Source organism: Heterodontus francisci, chromosome 31 (assembly GCF_036365525.1).
Source record: "Heterodontus francisci isolate sHetFra1 chromosome 31, sHetFra1.hap1, whole genome shotgun sequence".
In the NCBI taxonomy this organism is placed as follows: Eukaryota; Metazoa; Chordata; class Chondrichthyes; order Heterodontiformes; family Heterodontidae; genus Heterodontus; species Heterodontus francisci.
The window spans coordinates 60,305,890-60,333,441 of record NC_090401.1 but is presented as its reverse complement, the minus strand read 5'-3'; the positions used below and the strand labels follow the sequence as shown (position 1 = coordinate 60,333,441).

General features: G+C 41.3%; 1 protein-coding gene across 12 annotated transcripts in view; it reads left to right on the top strand.

Moving 5' to 3' along the window:
* The window catches only part of ahdc1 (AT hook, DNA binding motif, containing 1), a 158,905-nt gene that overhangs the window by 48,821 nt on the left and 82,532 nt on the right, over positions 1-27,552 (top strand). Inside the window, exon 1 of one of the 12 annotated variants that reach the window (XM_068011722.1) lies at positions 3,667-3,737. The exons of 10 other annotated variants lie outside the window; for them this stretch is intronic. The gene's annotated coding sequence lies outside the window, so the exon portion shown is untranslated. Of the gene's footprint in view, positions 1-3,666; positions 3,738-27,552 lie in introns of those variants that run through there. One more of the 12 variants, XM_068011725.1, reaches the window with a different exon arrangement.

The window sequence follows — 27,552 nt, the reverse complement described above, 5'->3', positions numbered from 1 at the left end:
CCCCTTTTTTATTCATTCATGGAATGTGGGTGTTACTGGCAAAGCCAGCATTTATTGCCTGTCCCTAATTGCCCTTGAGAAGGTGGTGCTGAGCTGCCGTTTTGAATACAACTAGGTGGCTTGCTGGGCTATTTCAGAGGGCACATTGCTATTGGTCTGGAGTCACATATAGGCCAGACTGGGTACGGATGGCAGATTTCCTTCCCTAAAGGACGATAGTGAACCAGATGGATTTTTAGGACAATCTGGAAGTTTCACGACCACCATTACCAATACTAGATTTTTTAAATTCCAGATTTATTTAATTAACTGAATTTAAATAAAATGTGGTGGGATTTGAACTCGCACCTCTGGATTACTAGTCCAGTAATATAACCACTATCCTACTGTACCCTCTCCATTGTCAGTATTGTTGAAATAACGATGAATACATTGATCATCTCCAGACTAAACTCATTTTCTAAACACTGCCAGGCACAAGGACAGTGGTGTTGGACTACTTGTTTCCTTGGCCATACCTGGCCCAGAGATAGGTCTGGTGGAGTTGGGAGGTGCCACTTGAATGGATTTCTCAGAACTTTAACAGCAGAAAAGTAAATAATTTAATACACTTACCAGAAAATAAATTGGTGTAAAATCCTGTCTGTTTCTGTGTGTGTGGTTATCCAAGATTTGTGGTGATTAATATTAAATGGACACTTCTGTTAATGCTGAGAACTATTGAGCACTGGAGCGTGACGTTGTCGTGGGCTGCAGTCAGTAGAGGCAGACTGGAGACTGCGTTTAACCTGTGACCAGATCGTGCATTCGCATTGAGTGGCGAGCCTTGATGTATAAAGAAACAAGATCATTTTGTTTCCTACATAAAACATTTGCATCACGATGTCGCACAAGTGAAAGCTCAAGCATTTTTGCAGGTTATTTTGGACTATATCTTTAAATATATGGAAATATGATCAAAAGAAGGCATTATTTACCTGCGGGTCTTGGTAGGTTGAGTAAGGTGTGCTGTTATTCGAGACGGCACCGTATATGTAGGGTGCAAACACAATGGGGTAGAAAATAGAAGGAAGGAGTTTCTTAGACCATATAGACTAGCTCATGTGGATTAACATATTGCCCATTCACTTTTCAGATCCAGTTTTGGAAATTGTCTAGATTGATTGTTAGGGAATTTCCAAAAGCCTGCCTTCTAGTGGCTGTAAGGCCAAATAAACTTGGGTGGTTTCAACCGTGGTTTTTGGGAGCCTAAATTCCTAAACTACCATAAAATGGCTTTAAATTAGCGAGCTCTCTCTGAGGCCATAAGGGTGGCTGATGTAGGAAATTGAAAGCAGTCACACTAGTGGGTCAGATAGACTACTGATTAAGTAATGCCTCAATTTTAAAACTCTCATCCTTTGTTTTCAAATTCCTCCATGGCCTCGCACCTCCCTATCTCTCTCATCTCCTCCAGCCTCACAACCCTCCAAGATAGCTGCACTCCATTAATTTTGTCCTCTTGATCATCCCCAGTATCAGTCGCTGCACCATCGGCGGCTGTGCCTTCAGCTGCCTGGGCCCTAAGCTCTGGAATTCCCTCCCTAAGCCTCTGTCTCTCTACTTCTCTTTCCTCCTTTAAGACACTCCTTAAAACCTACCTCTTTGACCAAGCTTATGGTCATCTGCCCTAACATTACCTTATGTGGCTCAGTGTTATATTTGATTTAAAACACTCCTGTGAAGTGCCTTGGGACGTTTTACTGTGTTAAAGTTGCTATATAAATACAGGTTGTTGTTGGGGTGCTCTTCAGAGGCTAGGGTTAAAGCACATTATTAATTGGAGCAGAATATAGGGAATGTTACTCTGTATATTGCTGTATTAGACCTCTTACTGAAGGCTGCTTGATGCTGAAGGTAGTTCTCAAAATGAACAAGTGTTGCATTTCCTAGAGTGGCTTTTCACTTTCACAAACTGAAAAATCTGTTAACAAATTTTTAAAATATTAATATGGGCGGCACAGTGGCGCAGTGGTTAGCACCGCAGCAACACAGCTCCAGCGACCCGGGTTCAATTCTGGGTACTGCCTGTGTGGAGTTTGCAAGTTCTCCCTGTGTCTGCGTGGGTTTCCTCCGGTTTCCTCCCACATGCCAAAGACTTGCAGGTTGATAGGTAAATTGGCCATTATAAATTACCCCTTGGCTAGGTAGGTGGTAGGGAAATATATAGGGACTGGTGGGGATGTGGTAGGAATGTGGAATTAGTATAGGATTAGTATAAATGGGTGGTTGATGGTCGGCACAGACTTGGTGGGCCGAAGGGCCTGTTTCAGTGCTGTATCTCTATAAAAAAAAAAAATAACCATGACCATAACATACTGACCTAGCTCTCTGACCCAGTTTACAAAATGTTGGCTTCTTTGTCTGACTTTCATCCAGCCAACAATCCTAGGAAAAAAATTATTTTACATGTTAATCACAGGTGATTTTTAACTTTGTCAACAGATCACAGGCTATTGACTCATTCTGACATCTTCCAAAATCTAGTGAATACAAAAATCCAGAAAACTTAAGATTAATGTGTCGTGAGTAAAATTGATCCATTCCGTTTAATGACCAGTTTCCCTGATTGGTTGACACTTTGTGAACTGTAGTTGTGTCGAACTTGTAGCCTTGACCAACCAGAAAGATCCTACATCACGTCATCCAACTGCTTCTAAAATGAGTCTAGGAGTTTACCTTCACTACCTTACTTGGAAGTCTGTTGCATGTGTTGATTGCTCTGTGAAGAGGAACCTGCGACTACAAGTCCTAAATTTGCCTTTTCTTAATTGATCCATTAATTTGTAGAACTTGTTGAGTTCCCTCAAGAGTATTGGAAATCTGGAACTCACTTTCCCCCAAAAAGCTGTTAAGACTTGGGAATCAATTGAAAATGTCAAAATGGAGATTGATACATTTTTGTTAGGAGATGGTATTGAAGCTTACGGAATCCAGGTGGGCAGATGGAGTTCAGATACAGATCAGCCATCGTCTAATTGAATAGCAGAACATGCTTGAGGGGCTAAATGGCCTCTTGCTGTTCCTATTTCCCCAATCCTGCAGACTAAATGCGAGTTAAACTGCTCACTATCATCTTCTCACATTATTCACTGAACTTTCATTCTTTAGATCAGAGGAAGGGTCTTGCATCCTCTGTTAACCTGCCTTCCCTTTTATAAACACTGACTGTCCTGCCATGTAGCTCTACTTTCTTTCAGCATTTATAGTTTTTCAAATGAGAAAACGAGTCGAGAGTAGATTTGTTACTGTGAAGAGTACATGACTTGTTTATCCATTCTGGGTGGGATGGAAAGCTGTTTGGGCCACAGTGCAGTTCAGCTTTGTCCAGCTTGTTATCTTCAATATTAGCTAAGCCATCCATTCATTATGCTTTCAAAGTGACCTGCAATATTCTGTAGGAAAGACTGGGCATTGGATGTAGATGTGGAGGTTGTTGTTACTTGTCTGATTTTTGAAAAGCCTTATAGAAAATAACATCTGTAGTTTAAATGCTCACTGCTGTTATTTTGGACTGTTTCTTTTTTTTTCATTCAAATGCAACTGCACAGTACAGCTGCAGTGCAGGCTGACCTATGATCTTTGCCTCAGGGTTCTGTTTCCGTCATTCACAGATTGGTGGTCAGTGACATGAATACGCAAACTGCATTCTTCAGATTGACTTTGCAGGAACTTCAATGTGTTCTCACAGGCATGGAGTAAGAGGAGTTTTTAACAATAACTATTTTGCTAACGACCTCTGCATAGGGGCAAGTGATTTATTTGTATTGTAATAAATGTGGGCTTTGCAGCTTGGAACACTGGTTCCTCTTTTTAAAAAAAATTTCTCGTGCAAAGCAAAATAATTCAAATCTGTAGGTGGATCTGGTTGAAATCAACTTAAACCTGCTGAGAAAAAAAAAGTGTAATGCAGCATGTTTCATTGCTGTCATAATATGCCACTAAACTTTAGTCTTTTAAAGCAAAGTAATTGTAATGTGGAGCAAGAGGACAGAGCAAAGTATATTTGTTCATTCACATTCTTAATTCATCTACAGTCCATTTGTCTTTTTTAAATGTCCCCATTAGCAAAACAGATGTCCGACTCTTTCAAATCAAACTGCACACAGATGAAACACCATTTGTGGGAAACAGTAAAATGTTGGTTTTTGCTTTATCAGTTTGTGCTTTCTGAAGGCTTGCCTTGGCACACAAGACTCAGGATATTCTGAGCTCTCCCTGAACAGAACCAGGTGGTTTTATTTCCCTGGCTGTTCTGTTCTGTTTACCATGCTGGTGGTAATGGAAACCTTGTGCTTGAAGCATTGTGCAGTTTGCTACATTCCAGCACAGTAATGGATAGTTAAATGCTTCTACTGTTAAGGGAAGATGAAAAGTGGTGGTTTGGGGAGGGGGGTGGTTTGAGGGAAAGGAGCAAGAAAAGTTGAGAAAAATAATGGAGTAATCAAAAGAATGTTTAACAACTGGAATTTCCATGCTCCGTTATCCCCATTAAGTTTGTTGTTCTGCCTTCGGTCAGTAGCCTTTGTAAAAATGGGTGCTTCAGGTCACTAATGTTGAAAAGGAAAATATGGCAGAGTGAACTTTGTTGCATTAGTGCTAGTTATCATCCAATCTGTTGGTTATAAAGTTCTGAAGTTGTATGAGTACAGTTCCACTTCAGACAGACTATCCTGTGATCTCTGGCAGCAGACGGAGTAAATGCACTAGTTTGGAAGGAGAATAGAACAGTCGTCTTAACGGTCTGGTCTTCAACTATTTTGACCACATTTTTAAAATATTCCCAGTTAATAGCAGATTTCTCATTACAAAAGCAAAATGATGGCTAATAGGATGTTAATTTCTGATACTTATTGAATTTTTTCAGTTCTATGAATAATAGCATTGTCACCAAATATACAACAGTATTTCCAGTTGCTGTACCACAGTATGGATTTCGTGTTGTTTGTTCTATTTTTTTGTTGTTCTGAGGGACAGTGGCAACATTAGATTTTTAAAAATGTTACTTTCAGTAACTTTCCATATACATAGTCATTTATGAAATAAAATATCAGATGTCACAATTCAATCACCTGTATCTGCAAATGTTCATAAAGTCACAACATTTGTTGTTGCAATTTTTACTGTGTGTCAGAATCTTTTAATTATGTATCATCCTTGCATTCCCCCCCCCCCCCCCCCCAGCCGCTCGGATATCTATCGGCCTTATGAGTTATGTGAGATCTTTCATTTTAGGATTTGACTACAGGAGTAGTGAAGCCTTGCTTCAATTATATAGAACCTTGGTTAGACCGCAGCTGGAGTAGTGTGTGCAGTTTTGGTCCCCTTACCTTAGGAAGGATATTATTGCCATAGGAGTGCAACAAAGGTTCACCAGACTTGTTCCCTGGATGGTGAGACTGTTCAATGAAGAGAGATTGGGGAAACTGGGTCTGTATTCTCTAGAGTTTCAAAGAATGAGAGGTGATCTCATTGAAACCGACAAAATACTTCAAGGGATAGACAGGGTAGATGCAGCTAAGATGTTTCTCCTGGTTGGGGAGTCTAGAACCAGGGGACACAATTTCAAAATAAGGGGGAAGCCACTTCGGACAGAGATGAGGAGAAATTACTCAGAGGGTTGTGAATCTTTGGAATTCTCTACCCCAGAGGGCTGTGGAAGCTCAGTCATTGAGTATGTTTAAAGCAGAGATTGACAGATTTCTAAATACAAATGACATAAAGGGATATGAGAGGCATTGAAGTGGAAGATTAGCCATGATATCGAATGGTGGGGTAGGCTCGATGGGCTGAACGGCCTACTCCTGCTCCTATGTTCATTTGACTAAAATCAAAAATGTAATTCCACATTTTGCCAAGCTCATCAATATCTGACACGAAAAATTATTCCTATTTAGTTTTCTGGTGCACTTTTTCTGGAAAACCAAACAATTGTGCTACAATAATCGATGTGAGCATATATTGAGTGTGTGTGTATTGAAAGCAATCTTCTTCCAATAGCTCAGCCATACTGACAAAAAGCTTTCAAATTCGATTCCTGTTCTGTACTGAGGTTAGCTGCTGTCAGGCAATGCAACAGTGGGAAACTTGGCCTCAGCATCACTAGCAAGGGGAAAATCAGTCAAAGTTTCAGCTCCTAAATGCCATCCAGTGTCCCTGCTGCAAAGTGTGTGTGTGTGTGTGTGTGTGTGTGTGTGCACGCATGTTAGTCAACATGATCAAATTCAGGTATGGTGCCCTCTCTTCCTCTCCTCTTTTCTCCCCCCCCCCCCCCCCCCCCTCCATTCTCACCATGTCAGTACTTCCTGTCTAGTCTCACATAGGAAGAATTGTCAAATTAGGCACTAGGTTTGAGGCAGAAACTGTTGCCTGTAGCACTATAGCCTTGAAAGAATCAGGGAGTAACAATGGACAGAATTTGAAGCTGTGAGCAACAGCTGCTGCTTCCAGTCGATAGAAGTGCTCTGAGTGCCGCAATCTTGTATTTTGTGCATGGGATCGTTAGTAGATTTGATTCAAACATTTCACTGTAAATGAGCTATGTACCATTTGGTAGGAGGGAGTTGTGTGGGTGAAACACATCTATTTCTGGCTGGGATCAATCAAACTTTATCTCTTTGAAGAGTCCGCAGGGTTGGCAGTTTGTTTTTAATTTGCTAAATGTGGCTACGCACAAATCTAAATTCTGAAGGAACCGTTGTGTCAGAACATTTCACATGTGTACACAGTGGAAGAACACAGAGTGCTATGCACTGCCGAGTATTCGAATGAATTGTTGGTCTGTGATTACTGAACAGCATCAAGCAGCAAGTACTTTGGGTGTTACTAGGTTGCATTCACTGCCATGTGACTCAGACACAGCAGGAAGCTGACAGCCTAGCAAGCTGGCTTTTAGCCAGGGAAAACCAGCAAACATGAAAGATATTCAAGTCTTTAAATGACAACCTGGTATAATAAAACGGTAAAGGCTTATTGGACGAAAATGGTACCTGCAGAGAAATGGCCATTTGTGATTGTGCTCAGCCCTTCAGCAGTGAGCTCACTGTTTCTTTAACATGGGAGATATGGACACAGGACAAAAATTTTAGAGAAAGGCAGAAGGATTGCAAGCATACAATGTGTGCAGAATGTTCAACATATGTCCTTTAGGGTAGACTTGGCAGGAAAGGGATTTTTTTCTGAACACATGATGATGATCATTAGGAATTTCCTGCAGATCTTAAGCCAAAAAAACTGGTCCTGGAGGTGGAGAGGGTTTCTGAAATGCTTGCTGTGTTTGTGTTTAAAGCTTGGGTGTTAAAGTTGTTCCACATACCACATTTCTCTTTAATTTATAGCGAAGTCTTATAAAATGTGCTACTCAGGCAGTGCAAGTTTATTCCATCTTGCACAATATTGCTTCAGTCAGTACTTGTCGGCAGCTGGCTGTGTCATGCTTTCCATATGGTGGAAAGAGTTTCACAATAAATTGTAAGCTTTTATTTAAAATTAACTGATTCAAGTTTTCCATACTGATTTGCTGTAGGTTTATTAAATTATTTCTTGGGTATTCAACTTTTGAGGTTTTTTTGGCATTAAGGAATCTATCCATAGTGAGCAACATAACATAACTCTTGTTCAAGTCTTTATCTGACAGTCAAAAAGTTTTGAAACTCCTAAATCAAATTCCTGCGAGCCCCACTATTTTTCTGGGGCAGTTGGAGGAGGGGGGAGGAGCTCGGTGGAATCTACAGTCTTGATAGCTGGTGTCTGACCTTCAGTGAATTCAACTTTGTTGAAATATGCAGCATCTGAGCTAAATGTTCAGAGTTTTGTGAACCTGAACTAGCCACTGAGCAGACAATGAGAGGTATGAATAATATTCAATATGTTGGTACTGACTGCATTTCACTAAACAGACAGACAAGTAAGGATAAGTGGCTCAACTTCAGGATGTAGAGATTTCCCTATGTACTGTTCCTGGGTTTGTTGACTCTTATAAGGACATAGTTAATTAACGGTGTCGTTTTCAAAATTTTCCAATGATTAAAGCAAAATTCCATATATATAATTTTGCAGCTTTATTTCTACAAGGCATCAGTATTTGAGGAGTGATTTTACCAATGCTTTAAGGTAACTCAGGGAGTTGTTAAAATCTGGTGAAGTTGCAATCCAGCTTTGCGTTCAGGTTTGTATGTTTTTATATGTTGTATAATATGTTTTTAGTGTGTGTGCTGGAAGAAGAATGCTCTTTTATAGCCTTTTATAATTTCACATTTCTTTTCAAAATGGGCTACAGTCGGGCAATTCCAGAAAGGGTGCATAAAGGTGCCCAGTTTCAATGTCACATTTCAGTCTGTCATTGGCTGCAGGTTTAGGATAGCCTCCAGTGACCCTGCACTACAGTGCTTTTTAATATCCTGTGATGACTTTCATTTACTACTGTGTCCTGGGAGCTATCTGGAAAGTATGTTACAGTGAGAAAAGCAACTTAAATGGGTGTTTCATGGTATAGCTCCACGTATGGAGTCATTAGGTGTTACCTCAGTAATAATGACGTATTGGCAAGTGTTGTGAAGTAGTTGGTGTATTTGCAACATGCTCACAAGTGGTTCCGATCTGGTTTCACTCTCACTAATTTGTGGGTATTACAAGAGGAAACATAAATTTAAATTCAGTATATTGGGAAGAATGTATGTAACATTCAGAACAGTTTGCTGCTATAATGGGAAACATAAGGTGCTCAATGCATAGATTTGATGGGCTGAAAAGCCTTTTCTCCTCCAGGACTTTTGGGGGTAATGTTTCTTGTGTTAGCTAAAATGGCTTTACTTGGTTCAAGCAGAAACACGTTTTCACCTTCCTAGCCAACTGTAAAATGCAAGGACTAACTTCGGCACATTGTGGCTCCAAAGCTAGTGTTGAATCTTTCAGAAGGCCACTGGCCAAAAACTACTTGTACCATCTGTCATTGAAACAACTGTGTTATATGTGTGTGGATAAAGGAATGGGGCAAGATAGAGTTTCTCATAGGCAGTTCACATTTTAAACCATTATCCATTTAAAAATAAAATTCAAGTTATGGGACCAGATGGTCTGTCTTTTAAGAAGACATGTATCTCATGATATCATCAACTTCTGTTCGAGTTTAATTAACAGACAGTTTGACTCATCATTGAACAGTGAACCAGACTTAGTAATGCCACTAAGGATCCTTGAGATTCTCCAGCATTTACATCCCTGAACTGCATAAACTACTACCTGCCAGAAAAATAAAAGAAAATAACTTCACTGTATGTAAAAGTACAGGTGTTCCAATACCCAAGTATTCCAGAGATGGTCTGTGCAGAAATGGTTAAAGAGGCTATTTCACCCTGCATAGAATGCCAACATCTGTGCAAATATCATTCTATTTATTATTGCAGTCATGTTAGTTGTGTAATTTTAGCATTGTAAATGAGGCCTCTCACAATTGTATGATACCACCAATCTTTTTGTTTGGCTGGAGGTGGTTGGGGGGAGCGGGGAGGGGGGGTGGCTGGTGGGCTGTTCAGGACATCAGTTGCATCGTGCAAGTTTGTATCTCATAACATTGTAGTCATGTGGCAGTTCACTTTAAAGAGGCATGAAGATATAGTTAATAATTACACCATTACATGTACACTAATGCTGTGAGGTTAACTACAAGTGATTTCAATGTCCAAATTAAGTTATAAGCAGAGAGCATAACTTGAGTGCTTGGTGATATTGTGTGAGCCCTGAGATATTGGTAAACCCCTTTTTCCGTCATTTGCTATATTTCAGACATTTACCCGTGCTGAAAATGGGATACACTCTTGTTTATGACGCTAAACCCTCCTACATTGAGTGTTGTAGGTCTGTAAGCAGACCTCCACGGTCCAACAATGTGCCTAAATCTCTCTCAGATGATTTGAATGGTTTGGACCACATCCAATATAGAACAGGTTGGACAGGGTCTGTTGAAGAAAACAAGGCTTGATATGCCAAATGCCCTTTCTTGTTCCATGCTTTCCATTTCTTAATTCCCCACCTAAGAGCACCCGTATTGTATTCGTGCAACCTTTCACTTCCCATATCAGCTATATGTCTTTCCTTTGGAAAATAAGATTGCCATATAGTCACAAATTATGGGCAGTTTCTTCCTGTCAATTCATATCAGTTAGGAATTGCGTTCAGAGTGCACAATCTCATAACAATTGGGAGCCTTTAGCTGGCAGACAAAGGAACATTAATTAACCTGAACTTGATTCAGGCATTAGACCTTGATGAAATTATAATGTCCAGTTATTCACTGCAGCTTAGTTTCTCACACAACATTTTTAGAAAACAATATTTAATATTAAAACTGATTCTACAGGCTTTCCATTCAGAAAATACTAATGATTCATAGATAATGTATACTATTGAGTCACTAGATGCACAGTAGGCACAATATATGACACCAATTCATCAGATATGAATTGAACAAGTTTTTGGAATCCCTTCAGGAAATGAGTTACATAAAGGAATATTGCAGAGACCAAAGTGGAGAAAGGGTTCAATAATTTAGCTTTCAAAAAGCTGAGTCATTTTCCTCATTTTGATACCAAATCAAAGTGGCATATATTTCAGAGCTGTAACCATATTTTAGCAGCATCACCAATCTCTGCCCTTCCTCAGCCCATTTGCTGTTCAAACCCCCCCCCCCCCACCCCCCCACCTCTCCCATTCGTGTCTTTGCCATTTCCAGACTTGATTGTTTCAATGCTTTGCTAGCTGGTCTCCCATTCTCCAGGGAAGCAATTTTTGTGAAGGTGAAAATAAAAAACCTTGCCAATAGAAAGAACGTGATGAGCGTTTACTAGCAGTTGCAGGTCAGGTAAATGTATACATATATCAACTTGAACTATTTGCAGTATGTCAAAGTTTGAAGACTGGCATATGCATGGACAACCATAGGCTGCAGTTAAATCTTTGAAATTGACGAAGTTTAAACAGGAATTATACACTCTCCCTAAAAATTGATCCATTTGGGTAGGCAATGCCTCTATTTTTAAAATTCTTATCCTTGTTTTCATATCCTTCCATGGGCCAGGGACCTTCCTATCTCTGTAACCTCCTCCAACCCTATGAGATCTCTGGGCTCCTCCAATTCTGGCCTCGTGCACACCCCTGTTTTCATCATTCCGCCATTGACACTCGTGCTGCCAGTTGCTGCGATGCTAAGCTCTGGAATTTCCTCTTTAAACATCTCTGCCTCTCTACCTCACTTTCTGCCATTTATGACGCTGTTTAAAACTTGACTCTGAACAATCTTCTGGCCCTAATATCTCCTTATGTAGCTCGGTGTTAAATTTTGTTTGATAACTCTCCAATGAAGTGCCTTGGAAAGTTTTACTATGTTGTAGGTGCTATATAAATGCAAGTTGTTATTGTTCTGAACCATGCAGTGGTAGATTGCTGAATATTTCAGCTTCATTTGTGTTGTTTTCTCCATAGGGGTGGTAGCATTTTCTCGTCTTCCTATTACACAGCTGATTTCACTGTGGGCAGGTTTCTCAGTGAAAATAGTCCCAGTTGTGATACTTGGGTATCAAGTAAAGTACTTGATGGAAAAATGTTCTAACCATCTGTTAGTTGGTTCAGCAGAAGAAGAGCTTCATTCTGTTTTAAATGGGAGCTTTACTCTATTCAAGTTACACAACTTGTCAAGTTACACAACTTGTCAAGTTTCCTTGCATTTGGCAGCAGATGGCTATGTTTCTCTTGCTTTGTGTATTTTATTTTGAGAAACTTAAGTGAAGAGCTAGGAGTCCACATTGCATTACACCAAGACAGTTGAGACCAACAGATGATGAGGTAACTCAAGAATTAGTGATTAAGTAATGCAACAACAACCTGTATTTATATAGCACCTTTTATATTGAAAGGTAATAAATAGTGGGTATCTGGAATGAGCTGCAAGAGGAGATGGTGGAGGCAGGAACAGTAGCGACATTTAAGAGGCATCTGGACAGGTACTTGAATGAGCAAGGCATAGAGGGATATGGAATTAATGCAGGCAGGTGGGATTAGTATCGATAGGCGTTATGGTCGGCATGGTCGCGGTGGGCCGAAGGGCCTGTTTCTATGCTGTACGACTCTATGATTCTATAATATTGCATATTAAAATGTCCCAAGGTGGAATGTGGATGGAAGGAAACACTGATGGGGAGATAAGGAGTTTCACAGTTGAATAGGCCTGGGAAATGACTACTTGGTTAGATTTCCTAGAATAAAATAAAAATCCCAACATTCACATTTCAAAACAATATTTTGCAAATTCGTCCCTGGTAATGTGATCTAATAGGAACATTTTGGCTTTTTCCTACTAACGTTTTCCCCTAGCACAATGTGCCATGACATTGGAAAGTTCAGTATGTTGGCACGACGCTCAGGCATTCAGGAACCTCAGATGAGTAGATGTGAGTCTTGTTTAACAATCATTTGGCTGCTGGGAGAAAGAGTAGGCAGGCATTAATGCCAGTCAGCAGAAATGGTATTCATAAAACTGCTAAAATAATCTACGTCATTCGCTGTAAAGAAATGTGGCCGAGTGAGAATTTGTAATGTTGATATAATTTTACAGACACATTCATTTAATCTCAGAATTCCATAAATTTTGATCGTCTATCAGTGACCATAACAACTACAGAAATATTTTTATTTCAAACCATGATGCAATTATTTTCATCTACTGCTAAAAGCAAAGATAGTTTGTTCAAGACACAACAATCCAGTTATTCTGGACCTCACTCTGGAGAGCAAGTTACTTCACTCTGCAATTGCGAGTAGATCATTTTCTGTATTTGTCCAGTCTGAAATACTTTGTGCAGTTTTCACTAGGATGTCATACTTTGGAGCTTTGTTTTGTGTTACACTTTCAGAGAATGTCTACCTATTTATTTAATCAGTTGAATATTACATCAGGATTCAAGTTGTATAAATGATTTTGACACTTTGGCTGGAATTATATGCCCTTCCCAAAGAGGTGGGGTGGGGGGGGGGGGGGGGGTGTGTTTGGGCGTAAAATGGAGCGGGAGGCTTTGGGTGGGGGTGGGGGGGGGGTTCTTCCCAACGTGCTCCCGCCTCCGCCGCCCCTTTATGCAGGGCAACGGCGTCGAAAAATGGCCTGCCTGCCCCAGGCCAATCAAGGCTGTTAAGTGAGAAGCAGAGTTAATGTTTCAGAACAGTTCTGATGAAGGGTCATTGACCTGAAACGTTAACTCTGCTTCTCTCTCCACAGATGCTGCCAGACCTGCTGAGTATTTCCAGCATTTCTTGTTTTTATTTCAGATTTCCAGCATCTACAGTATTTTGCTTTTATATAAGGCTGTTAAGTGGCCATTTAAGGGCCTGGGGTGGGCAGGCATCCGCCCACCACCACGGGGATTTTACCCGTTGCTGATCAGGCGGCCCAGGCCCGTGAGAATCAGCCTGACAAAAGTAGGCAGCACTCTGATGACCTGGAGGGGTTGGTGGTTGGGGGAGGGACCTCATGATTGGGCATCTTGTGCCCGATGGAGGGCTGCCCCCACTTCCCCTAACCACCTCCAACACCCAACACGCCCAAAGAGCGGGAAGGTGGCTGGGGGAGGTGTAACATGGAGCAGGGGGCTCATGGAGCCCTTCCCGAACCACTCCCGCCTCTGCCGACACTTTACGCAAGGCGGCGACGAAAACCGGCCTGCCTGCCCCAGGCCAATCGAGCCCCTTAAGTGGCCACTTAAGGGCCTCCACCCACCGCTATGGGGATTTTACTGTGGCTGGTCGAGCGGCCCAGGCCTGAGAGAAGCCGCCTGTCAAAAGCAGGCGACTCTGTGATGGCCTGGGGTTGGGGGGGGGTGGGGGGAGGCCCTCATGATCAGGCACCCTGCATCTGACGGAGGGCCGCGCCTGCTGCTCCAACCACCCCCAATCGACCACCTTTGCCTTGCAGGGGCCCGACCAATCATCCCCGGAGAGGCACCAAAAGCTTAACTTCGTTCCGGCTACCCGACATCATCTTTCGGATGGCTGGGTTGCAGTCCCAGCAGTGGCCACTGCTCCCGATGGTGCTGCTGGCAGCTCCATTAGGCGGGACTTCCTGCCTCAATGAGGTGGAAGTCCCAGCTGAGACCAATTAAAGGCCTGGGAACAGCAAAATGCAGTCTGGATCCCCAGGCCAGGCGGAGACGTGTTCGCCACCGACTTTTCACTCGGACGGCTCCCGTCCGCTGAGGGAAAAATTCCGGCCCATATCATTGGATGTTGTCGCCAAGGGACAACATAAAGATGAGGAAGAAGAGAGGGCTGGGAATGCATCCTTGGGTGTCTCCAAAGGTAACAATGTCGGGCCAGGAAGAGAAACCTTTGCTGGGGATGTTGTGGCGACATTTGGATATGTAAGACTGGAACTAAGCAAGCAAGGACAGTAGAGAGTAGCATTGGGGAATGATGGTTTCGTTGACCTTGCAAGAGGCTGCAAAGCGGTTGAGAAAGCCTAGAAGGTTAATGAACCACAGTCACAGAGAATGTTATTTGTGACTGATTAGGGCTGTTTCAGTGCTGTGGCAGGGGTGGAAATCTGACAGAGGTTTGAACATGTGCATTGATGTCCAGGGAGCTGAAATATTGGTTAATCTGAAACACGTATGCCTTATTCATAGTTTGTGTGTTTCCATAAGTTACAAATTATCATATTTTTTAATTCATTCTTGTCTGGACTGAGTTAGCACACTATCCTTTCACTTCTAGGATATAGATTTGGATCCAGCTCACACTGATGGGAAGCAAGACTACATTGGCTGACTGTAAGGACCCAAATGAAAAGATCTGGTTGGGTTTAACCCAATTCTTATTGGATGCTGCTCTTCAGGGTTAGAGAGGGTAAAAGAGGAGTCAAATCATGAAGTAACTTGGTGACGTGAGGCCTGGGCAAAAGAACCAGGGTAGGAGATGAGGATAAATTGTTTTATATAGCAGGTTGTGATCTGGAATGTGTTGTCTGAAAGGGTGGTGGAAGCTGATTCAGTAGCAACTTCTAATAGGGAATTGGATAAATAATTGAAGGGGAAACATTTGCAGGGCTGTGCTAAATGGACTTAGGAGTGGGGCTAATTGGACAAAAGAGCTGACACAGACACAAGGTCAAATGGCTTCCTTCTGTGTTGTATTAATCTATAAAAGTAGTTATAGTTTTGTAATATCAGCCAGAGTCCTCGAGGACGGAAACTTTGAGAGAAGAGTGCCACACTGGTGAAACGGGGTACTAAGGGTTTGGTGTTAAAAACACGTGTTGAGTCAGATTAAAGGTGAGCTTTCTGTTCTTCTGCTGCATACTGTCCCTCAACTGAGAGTACTTGGTGTTGATGCTAGGTGTTAAAAATAGAGGTGTTTTACTCCCTAACACTGACATTCCTTAGCTTGAAGGGTATAAAATTCAAATTATAAATATATATGTGATCAAAGTAATAATTGTATTCTTCAGCTTAAAATTCTGCAAAGAAATAGCGACTGTAAGTGACTCTTGCCTAGTCTGATGCTTCTATCAGTTGGATAATCTGTTAGGATGCTGGGAATTCTATAACCTGCAGTTCCTGTGACTGTGCTGTCTTTGTAGAATAGAGAATGCTTCATTATTGGTAGTTTTACAATTCTGAGTAACTAAAAGACTAGTTTGCATGCTTTATGACAGTAAGGTTGATTGATCTTAACCAGTTTCATGGTCTGAGCCTCTTTCAGGGCATTAAGATAATAGATATGGGGAGACAGTGGCATAGTGGTAATATCACTGAACTAGTAATCTAGAGGCCCAGGCTAGTACCCTGGGGACACCGGTTCAAATCCCACCACAGTAGCTGGTGGAATTTAAATTCAATTAATAAAATAAATCTGGAATTGAAAGCTGGTCTCACTAATAGTGCCATGAAACTATCATCAGTTGTCGTAAAAACTCGTTTGGTTCACTAGTGTCCTTTAGGGAAGGAAATCTGCAGACCCACAGCAATGTGGTTGACTCTTAACTGCCCTCTGAAATGGCCTAGCAAGGCACTCAGTTGTCAAGGGCAATTAGGATGGGCAACAAATGCTGGCCTTGCCAGCGACACCCACATCCCATGAAAGAATAAAGAAAAGATGAATTTATACAGAAAAACAGTTGGCTAACTATGTATGAAAAGGAAGACTTGCATTTATATAGGGCCTTTGATGACATCAGGATGTCCCAAAGTACTTTTCAGCCATTGAAGTACTTTTGAAGTGTAGTCACTGATTTAATGTTTGAAACGTGGCAACCAGTTTGTGCACAGCAAGCTCCCACAAACAGCAATGTGATAATGACCAGATAATTTATTTCAGTGATGTTGATTGTGGGATACGTATTTGCCAAGACACTGGGGATAACTTGCCTGGTCTTCGAGATAGTCCATGGGATCGTTTGCATCCACCTGAGAGGTTAGAACAGGCCTCAGTTTAATGTCTTATCTGAAAGATGGCACCTCTGAAAATGCAGCATTCCCTCAATAATGCACTAGATTTTTGCTCAAGTGCTGGAGTGGGATTTGCAGTATAATAATATTAGTCAGAGGTGATGCTGTATTTTGGCTGTTAATAATGTGATTTATTGAACATTCCAATTCAGTAAATCTGTTACAAAGGTGCAGCTTGTTGGCTATAATTGCATTTAATATTGAGTGGACATGTCAGATGAAGCTCTGACTGTTGATTCATTGACCTAATTGATGAACCAGCCAACCAGCAAGGTCCAAAATTAATTTTAGTGCATGTTTTGCGAGAATAGCTTGTCCACGTTCAAACTTCCAGTTCCTTTCGGGTAGTCTATTAATTGTATCCAGTATCACAATAAACTTGAAGAGCCAAAGTGTTCCCCATCTCTTGGGAATGTTTGTATGTAACTGAAGGAGGATATCAACTACTTGGGCTAAGGTAGAAACAACTGTTGAAAGTGCTTCTTACCATAATACCCACCTCCCACTCTCCATGCTCAAATCTGCTGTTGTGCTTCGCGTATCTAGAGGCATTCTTTTTAAAAATTCGTTTTATGGGATGTGGGCGTCGCTGGCAAAGTCAGCATTTGTTTCCCATCCCTAATTTCCTTGAGAAGGTGGTGGTGAGCTTCTTGAACCGCTGCAGTACATCTGGTGTGGACACACCCACAGTGCTGTTATGGAGGGAGTTCCAGGACTTTGATCCAGCGACAGTGAAGGAACAGCGATATAGTTCCAAGTTAGGATGGTGTGTGACTTGGAGGGGAACTTGCAGATCTCATAACTTGCAGATTTGGATTTAACTTGTTCACTGTTAAATTGTCAAGTTTGTTCCTCCTCTGCTGCTTCCCGCCTCTGAGATTTTTGTAATCTGAAAATCTAGAATAACTGAACTATTCACCTGGTCCGATAATGGGTGTCCTGTGCCATTCATGTTTTACCTTTCAAATTTGGTTTACTAGAAGCAGGATTTAAATGTATTACCCCTATTACAATTGAACACCACACTTGTCTATTTACCAACTGCATTTCAAATACATAAACTGTTAGTCATTTTAAAAAAAGGTCAAGCCAAATGCTACTTGTACAACTGTGTGCAAAATGGTATCAATGGGGTTTGAGGAACTCGGGCCGTGTCACTTCATTAATTCTCATGAGGTTTAAAAAAAAAAGAATGAGTGGTCCCAGGAATTCAGAGGTCCACTTTGCAATTTGAATGGGTCCACTAGCTTTCATAAGTAGAACTCTGTAAATCTTTTTGAAAATTGAGCCTAAGCAGCTGAATATTACCATGCTTGTATTAGATAGATGGATCCTAAATTAGCTGATTTAAAAATTTTTTTTTAAAAATATAAATCAATTTTAATTGATCAGAATGGCTCCATTGCAGTTACAGTACTTCCTGTTAACTTGGTGCTTTTTTTTTACAATCCTTTTTATAGTTTTTTTTTCAGTCTGATCTGGTGTCTTTACCCACACTCTGACCGTCTAGGCTAACTTGGAGGACTGTGTATATACAGATTTCATTATTCATTATTTGACCTGTTTATGCAGATTCCAGTAAAGTAGATCTGTTACTAACTTGAACAAGTCCAAAACAGATCCAACTCCTCCAGTCCATTAAAAGCATTCCAAGTCGGTGTGCACAGTGATGTAAAATATTGCCTCAAGACATTGGGCATTGTACTCCAGTGTTAATTACCACATACCTTACAAATCTAGAAATGAGCAGTCCAGATTGTGGCACTCTATTCTTAATAAGGTGAAGGCCTAACTGTCAAAATTAATCAAAATCTGAGGTGGCTGAATGAGGGAACAGATTGATTTAATGATGAATGACCTTTAATGGATGTTGTTGAAAAGAACCTTTTCATATTGACAGCATGTTGATCGGGTACTGAATAACTGTCTCGCAAAAGTAGTTTATTTTATGAAGAATAAAGCAAAAAGACGCTAATATGAATTGCTGTTGCCCATTTGCACCTATTTAGATGTCTGTGTACTTTGCAGTTCTCCACGTAGTCTGTAGCTTTTGGTTAACATCCTAAGAAGCAAGTCCACGTCGAAATCATAAGCTTCAATTTAATTTAGGTTAACCACAGAAGAAAATTATGGAAAATAACATAAGGATAGCTTCAGCAGTAACGCCTTGTGGGGGTGGGGGGGGGGGGGGCGGTGGAACATGGTGCAATGTTCAGTAAACACTCAGTACTCAGAGTGAAGCTTACACTACGGGCAATAAATATTAAAGGGGATTTAGATCTGTGTCATAACAGCTGCATGGTTGGAGTAGCACAGTATCTCTCTACAGGTTTACTGACCCATTTCCATTTGCAATGCTGGTTGTATCTTAGCAACTAGAACAGTCCCTATAGAAAAAAACAGACTTGATGCTGTGCATGTGTGAGTATTGTACAGTGGTTGTATCAAGGTTATGCTTATTCAGTAGAGATATATAAAAGCATTTTTTAAATAGTATGTTTCACTGTTAATAGAGTATCTATTAAAGAAGTGCAAATATTTCCTTAGTGTACTGCTCATTTTTGGCCAGGGGTGGGGAGCAGGGTGCAGGAAATGTGCTGCTTGGATTTAGCCTTTTGACTTGGTGCCCATATGTGATGGTTTTTCATGGTGCTGTGGGTGTCACCTGGCAACAATTTTGCCTTTGTTTTGTACCAGTTCAATTAAAGCATGTGGATTGGGGAATGCTGCAGTTTTTTGTGCCCTGGCACCCCTCATGAACCTGTGCTTGGATAATTAACCTTTACACTTAGATTGTGCATAGAGAGACTGCTAGTTGTGATCTTTGAGGATGTTCTGGGGGGAAAGAAATACAATGCCAGTGAACAATTTCTGAAATCATACACTTGAAATACGAAACACAGAAGAGAAACCCAGGCAGGTTTGAGTCTCCAGGGCTGGAAACCCGAATCCACATGACTTGGTGTCTAACAAAAGCTCAACTCCCTTGACTGGAGTGAACATCATTTGGCTGAGTGTTTGTTTATATTTCAGCTTAATATTTGAATTCTGACTGGAGTAGCTGATTTCCCTTTGAGCACTCTGACCTGTGTTGCCATGGAGAAAGAATCCAAAGCAGAGCTGTGATGTCAGAGGAATAAAAGCTGCATTTACAGAACATTGATTGAAAGGCTGCACATAATACTGTCTTAAAAATAATAACCAGAATGTCTAGACTTGGGAAATTGAGTTTACTGCACCACTATACACTGTGATATGTCTGTACAATCTTGTGTGTAATTTTTTCACACTTTTTTTTGCATTTGGTTTTTGCTTTTGGGGGAGTAGGTTCATAAATTTACAGGTTTGTGTGTTAATCATACCTCATATGTTTTCACTCCCTTGGGTGAAACTCAGGGATTGGGGGATCACCTTTGATCTTTGCTGGATTTGATTAGTTCATGGTGAGGTGAGCATTAGTGTTAAATTGCTGGTAGTTCTCTTGAAATAAAATTATAAAGAATTAAAAGGAAACACAGTTTTAATCGGTCGTAATTTCTACATTCATCTCACATAAACAAACAAACCCTGTGCTTTCTCCACCAACCACAAAATGGCATATGTCTCATTTTTACTGGCAGCTGCAATGCCCCATAGAGGCAAGATTTAAAATGTACTGCCTTTGCTTGCTGGAACAGAATGCATCATGATCAGCATCCATGTACACTTCCCCTTGTATGTCTCTCTTAATTTTTCTTTGTTAAACAATCATAAGTATGTGGTAATTCTGAATGAACCCTTTGAGGAATACAGTAGCATTGTTAGCAGCTAAATTCTATTTTTTTCCCGATCTTAAGGCTCAGGATTATAAACTTAGAGAAATATTTTTGGGAGGGGGCAGATTGAGAGGAGAGAGGAGCATGTATTGAAAGCTGGAAAGAGTTTCAGTATTCAAAGGGTTAACAGCATAGGAAGTCTTAACACCTCATAGCGGGTTGAGTTAAGTTGTTATTACTGCACCAATTGTTAAAGACAATCGTTCCCATTGTTTATGTGCACCTTACTTGTTTAAGTGTCTCCAAAGCACAGCAGGTGCTTCATTTCTGTCGCTCTTCCACCCAGTGCTGACTGTGATCGGCAGGTTTGTACTTGTTCTTCATTTTACAATGGTAAGGCATTTCGCGGGAATCTATTTTTTTTTTTATTTTTCTTCCTACAGTTTGCATCCTTCCTCTCCTAAAGGCATTGACTCTTGCTTGCCATTTGATTTTGTGGATGCCAGTACCTCGCCCAATGTGCTATTTTTTCACACATGTTTGCAGGCTATTTGCCAATGTGGGCATCATGGCTAGACTTGAGTTTGTTCTCAACTATTGTCCTTGTGTATGTACATTCCAGCAGCGGTTATTGATTGTTGATTAGGAATGGAAACCCTGGTTAACTTTTGAACGGGAATCAGTTTGTTGATGCTGTACTGATTAGTGATTACCCTCGGAATAATGATGTGGTAATGCACACTTCAGCATGGCAGTGCCTCATCAGACCCCTTTCCAATCCTGAGTGGTGTGAAACAGGGCTGTGTTCTCGCACCCACACTGTTTGGGATTTTCTTCTCCCTGCTGCTGTCACACGCGTTCAAGTCTTCAGAAGAAGGAATTTTCCTCCACACAAGATCAGGTGGCAGGTTGTTCAACCTTGCCCGCCTAAGAGCGAAGACCAAAGTACGGAAAGTCCTCATCAGAGAACTCCTCTTTGCTGACGATGCTGCATTAACATCTCACACTGAAGAGTGTCTGCAGAGTCTCATCGACAGGTTTGCGGCTGCCTGCAACGAATTTGGCCTAACCATCAGCCTCAAGAAAACGAACATCGTGGGACAGGACGTCAGAAATGCTCCATCCATCAATATCGGCGACCACGCTCTGGAAGTGGTTCAAGAGTTCACCTACCTAGGCTCAACTATCACCAGTAACCTGTCTCTCGATGCAGAAATCAATAAGCGCATGGGAAAGGTGTCCGCTGCTATGTCCAGACTGGCCAAGAGGGTGTGGGAAAATGGCGCACTGACACAGAACACAGAAGTCCAAGTGTTTCAAGCTTGTGTCCTCAGTACCTTGCTCTACGGCAGCGAGGCCTGGACAATGTATGTCAGCCAAGAGCGACGTCTCAATTAATTCCATCTTCGCTGCCTCCGGAGAATACTTGGCATCAGGTGGCAGGACCGTATCTCCAACACAGTAGTCCTCGAGGCGGCCAACATCCCCAGCTTATACACACTACTGAGTCAGCGGTGCTTGAGATGGCTTGGCCATGTGAGCTGCATGGAAGATGGCAGGATCCCCAAGGACACCTTGTACAGCGAGCTCGTCACTGGTATCAGACCCACCGGCCGTCCATGTCTCCGCTTGAAAGACGTCTGCAAACGCAACATGAAGTCCTGTAACATTGATCACAAGTCGTGGGAGTCAGTTGCCAGCAATCGCCAGAGCTGGCGGGCAGCCATAAAGGCGGGGCTAAAGTGCGGCGAATCGAAGAGACTTAGCAGTTGGCAGGAAAAAAGACAGAAGCGCAAGGGGAGAGCCAACTGTGTAACAGCCCTGACAACCAATTTTTTCTGCAGCACCGGTGGAAGAGTCAGTCACTCTAGTATTGGCCTTTATAGCCACCCCAGGTGCTGCTCCACAAACCACTGACCAGCTCCAGGTGCTTACCCATTGTCTCCCGAGACAAGGAGGCCAAAGAAGAAGAATGCCCAATCAAAATTCTTGGGTGAGAAAAGAGATCAGATATCCAGATTCATTTCCTGATTTGGTATCAGCCAGTATTTGATCAAACACTATTGTGTGGAGGAGATGTTCAGACATCCTTTCATCTCCCATAAATAGTTTTAATCAGGCCAGAAGTGACTTGCAGCTGATCCGATGGTTCAGCAGATAGCCAGTGGTGAAGGGGCGTGATTTTTTTTAAATATCCTTTCATACGATGTGGGCATCACTGGCAAGGCCAGCAATTGTGGCCCATCCCTAATTGCCCTTGACCCCTGAGTGGCTTACTAAGCCATTTTAGAGGGCAGTTCAGATTCAAACATCTTGCTGTGGATCTGGAGTCACATGTCGGCCAGACCGGGTAACGGCGGCAGATTTCCTTCCCTAAAGGGCATAGTGAAACAGTGAGGACAGAAAGAGAAATGGTGTTAGTGGGGGTTCATGGATATGGTCGTCACTATGACTGACATTTCTCCAACTTATTGATCTAATGGTGCCCTTATCTCAGTTTTTGTTTTTCTCACATTGCTGATCTCAGTAAATTGTTTGTAACAGGTTTCTTTATTCCAAGTTATTAAAATTAAAATGTAACTTCCCCATTGGCTCGATTGCTACTTTTCTTTTATTTTGTAGGAACATTGTGCTCCTACAGCCAAATCAATAGTACAAAATAACTCAAAGTAAGGAATTATGCTCAAAGTGTGTGGAAGATGAAATAGACCAGAATAAATGGAAAAGCTAAGAAAATAAGACAGCATCTTTCCAAAAAAACTCAGCAAATTTATTCAATGAGTAGCTGAGGTATCCATATCTCCAGTCTGTACTGAGCTGATTGATCTCAAGGTATGGGGCAATACATTTAGTATAAATGCTAATAGATTAAGGGTGGGTGGCGGGGGGGGGGGGTGGAATTGGCTAGCTTTTCCTATTCCTGATACTCAGTGACCCCTGCAGAAAAATCTGTGCCGATATCAAATTAGGATAGAATCTGCACTGGCTCAACTCTTCCATTTCAGTAGCTCCTAATGTTCTGTCCGGGTTCCCAAGTGAATAATGGCCACTTGGGTGAAATACCTGGAGGGCAGGAGGAACGGATAGAGGAAATAGGGAGAAACTATTTCTGCTAGTTGGGGAATGTAGGACTGGGGGCATAATCTAAAAATTAGAGCCAGACCTTTTGAGTGAAATTAGGAAATATTTTTCACACAAAGGGTACTTGAAGTTTGGAACTCTTTTCCACAAATGGCAATTAATGCGAGATCAATTGTTAATTTTAAATTCAAGATTGATGCATCTTTGTTAGCCAAAGGTATCAAGGGATATTCGTGCAAAGGCCGCCATATGGAGTTAGATTGCAGATCAGTCATGATCTCATTGAATGGCGAAACAGTCATAAGAAAGGAAGGGAGGGACGTAAAACTATCTTGGTTGGTTGAAGAGCCATCCCCTGATGGAATATAGCCCCTTTTCCTTATTATTAATTGCCACCAGTGTGCGATATTCTGTCGAGGGTGGCGTTAAGCATTATGAACAAGAACACCTAGGTCCCTTTGGACGGCAACACTTTCCAATTGCTCACCAATTAAGAAATACTCTGCACCTCCATTCCTCCTATCAAAGTGGACAACCTCACACTTATCCACATTATATTCCATCTGCCATGTACTTGCCCACTCACTCAGTCTGTCCAGATCCCCATGAAGCTTCCCCACCAATTTTTGTGTCATCCGTTATGATAAGGTGACTAATAGACTATTTCTGCTGGTCAGTGAGATGGTAACAAGGAGGACATAAATTTTAAGGTAATCATAGAATGAAAAAAGCTTAGTTTTTTTTTTCAGAGGCTAGTCAGACTTCAGAATTCTCTGTTACAAACCATTGTGATAAGCAGTGTAAATTATTCTAAAAGAGAATTATATATTTACATGAAAAATGGGAACATTAAAAGGTAGGGGGCATGAGACTAGACAAGGTGGGTATTGTGGGAAAATCAAACTCCTGGTAGAGATTTTGTTGGGCCGAATGCTTTTCTGTTCTGTATCATTCTATGAATAAATCTGGTCTTTGCCAGATTGTGTTAGAAAATAGATGGAATTTGATATGTGAAATATAGTTTGTGAAATTGATGTGTTGCATGTTTAAGAGTTCTTATGTATTTAACCTGAAAATTTTGAAACAAAGGCTATTTTGTTCCATTGCATATTGATTTTCTGTTGGTATATGCAAGTATGGCATAGCTGATGTAATACGATGGAATCCCCTCATTTTACAATTCTAGCATTACAACAGCACTTTGTCAGATCAAGTTTCACTGTAACAAGATTGCTTGAACTGTGTACTAGCTCAACTTTACTAAGCAAACCTAGCAGTTACATAGGGCACTTCAAAATGTGTAGAGCCCTGTTGTTTGTTTTATCTAGAAGATTCAATATTTGACTCAGTAGTTTGCTGAAAAATAAACCGTTAAGTCATGTGGGTGTATGACATGAAGTCCAATTCACTGACGGTTTATTTTTCAGTAAACTTTGAAGTTTAACCATCTATCTTTTTTAGATTACTATAACATGCATAGTTTGTGCAGTGGCTTTCAAACTTTCCTGCATAAATAACCCCTTTTGAAGCTATTGGCACTATCTGGGACCATTTGTCCTAACTTCCAGAAGTCAGTGTCAATATCTAAAGAAATCAGTGGTCATTGTCGAAGATAATTTATAAAGCAATTAGTAAGTACAATACAGCAATCTAATGACATAACAGACCTCCTGGGGAAGAGGGTTTTTCACTGTAAATAGTTTAAGGTAAGTAGTTATCTACCTGTATGATAGGATTGTGTGTGTGTGTGTGTGATATATACATGGATTTATTTTGTTCTTTCATGGGATGTGAGCATCGCTGGCTAGGCCTGCATTTATGGTCCATCCCTAATTGCCCTTGAGAAGGTGGTGGTGAGCTGCCTTCTTGAACCACTGCAGTCCATGTGAGGTAGATACAACCACAGTGCTGTTAGGAAGGGAGTTCCAGAATTTTGACCCAGTGACAGTGAAGGAACGGCGATATAGTTCCAAGTCAGGATGGTGTGCAACTTGGAGGGGAACTTGCAGGTGGTGGTCTTCCCATGAGTCTGCTGCCCTCATCCTTCGCGGGTTTCGTGGTAGAGGGAATGAATGTTTAAGGTAGTGGATGGGGTGACAATCAAGCAGGCAGCTGGATGATGTTGAGCATCTTGAGCGTTGTTGGAGCTGCACTCATCCAGGCAAGTGGAAAGTATTCCATCACACTCCTGACTTGTGCCTTGTAGATGGTGGACAGGCTTTGGGGAGTCAGAAGGTGAGTTACTTGGTGCAGAATCTGCAGCCTCTGACTTGTTTTTGTAGCCACAATAGTTGTGTGGCCGCCCCAGTTAAGTTTCTGGTCAATGATGACCTTCAGAATGTTGATGGTGGCGGATTTAGCAATGGTACTGTTGTTGAGCATCAAGAGGAAATGGTTAGATTCTCTGTTGTTGGAGATGGCCATTGTCTGGCACAAATGGTACTTTGTAAAGGGTAGGTCAAGCCTGAGGAACCTGATTGAATAGTTTGAAGAGGTGACTAAAGTAGTGGACAAGGAAATGTTTCTGGATGTTGTTTATATGATCTTTCAGAAGGCATTGAACAAAGTCCTTCATAAGAGACTGTTAGCTAAAGTTGAAGCTCATGGAATTGAAGACAAATTATTAACCTGGTTAGAAAATTGGCTGGGCAGCAGGAGACAGAGTCAGGATAATGTTACTGTAATTGGCAAAATGTGACTGGCAGTGTCCTGCAAGGATCTGTACTGGAGCCTCAACTTTTCACCGTATTTATAAACGAGTTGGATGATGTAATAGAAAGCTACATAACCAAATTTGTAGATGAGACCAAGAAAAGTGGCATTGTAAGCAGTGTAGATGAAAGCATAACATTACAAAGAAATATTGATAGATCAAGTGAATGGGCAAAACTGTGGCAAAGGCCTTTCAGTGTAGGCAAATGTGAGGTCACCACTTTGCACCTAAAAATATTAGAACAGGGTATTTCCTAAATGATGAGCTAGAAACAGTGGAGTTTCAAAAAAACTTGTGTGGTCCAGGTACACAAATCATTAAAATTCCATTAACAGGTAGAGAAAATCATCAAAAGGTTAATGAAATGCTGGCCTTTACATCTTGAGGCCTAGAATACAAGGGGGTAGAAGTCATGCTTCAGCTATACACAGCCCTGGTTAGACCACACCTGGAGGAGTGAGAAAGGTTCTAGGAACCACACCTTAGGAAGGATATATTGCCCTTGGAGGGAGTGCAGCCTGGATACCAGTGGCTAAATTATGAGGAGAGATTACACAACCTAGGGTTGTATTCCCTGGAATTTAGAAAGTTAGCGGGTGATTTGATTGAAGTTTTCAAGATATTAAGGGAAACTGATAGGGTTGATGTGGAGAATCTATTTCCTCTGGTTGGGGAGTCTAGGACTAGGGGATATAGTCTAAGAATTAGAGCCAGACCTTTCAGGAGTGAAATTAGAAAACACTTCTTCACATAAAAGGTGGTAAAAGTTTGGAACTCTCTTCCACAAATGGCAATTGATGCTTGATCAGTTGTTAAATTTAAATCTGAGATTGATAGATTTTTGTTAACCAAAGGTATTAAGGGATAGGGGTCAAAGGCGGATATATGGAGTTTATGTCACAGATCGGCCATGATCTCATTGAATGTCGGAACAGGTTCAAGGAGCTCAATGGCTATCTCCTGTTCCTGTGTACATGTAAAGACAGACGTATGTGTGCAAAGTACACAATAGGAAGCACATGATGCAGTGCAAAGCTTCATAAAGTCAACAATTAAGGAGAAAAGGAGGCAGGCCAAATGGTGGATGATGCAAATTGTAGGAAAAATACAAGCTGGTAGGGGAGATAGAGACCACAAGAAGTAATGGCAGGTAGAGACAAATGATAAAAACAACGGAGCAGGTGAAAAAGTTTTTAAATAAATCAAACTTGGGAGTGATCTAAACAAAATGAATGATTATGTAATAGATATTTGTATGGAATTTCCTTTTTATCAATTTTCAGTTTCTTATAGTAGGCGAGATTGCTTGAAGGAAATGCATCCTTTCTCCGCTTGCACTCAGACACCAGGTGAGATTTTGTAGCTAAGCTTCATGACCTGTGGATAGTAGTGACTGGGTTCTGAAACAACCAAGCAGACACCTTGTGCAACTTAATTACATTTAATGCATCTCCCACAGGGCCCTGAAGTTGGAAAA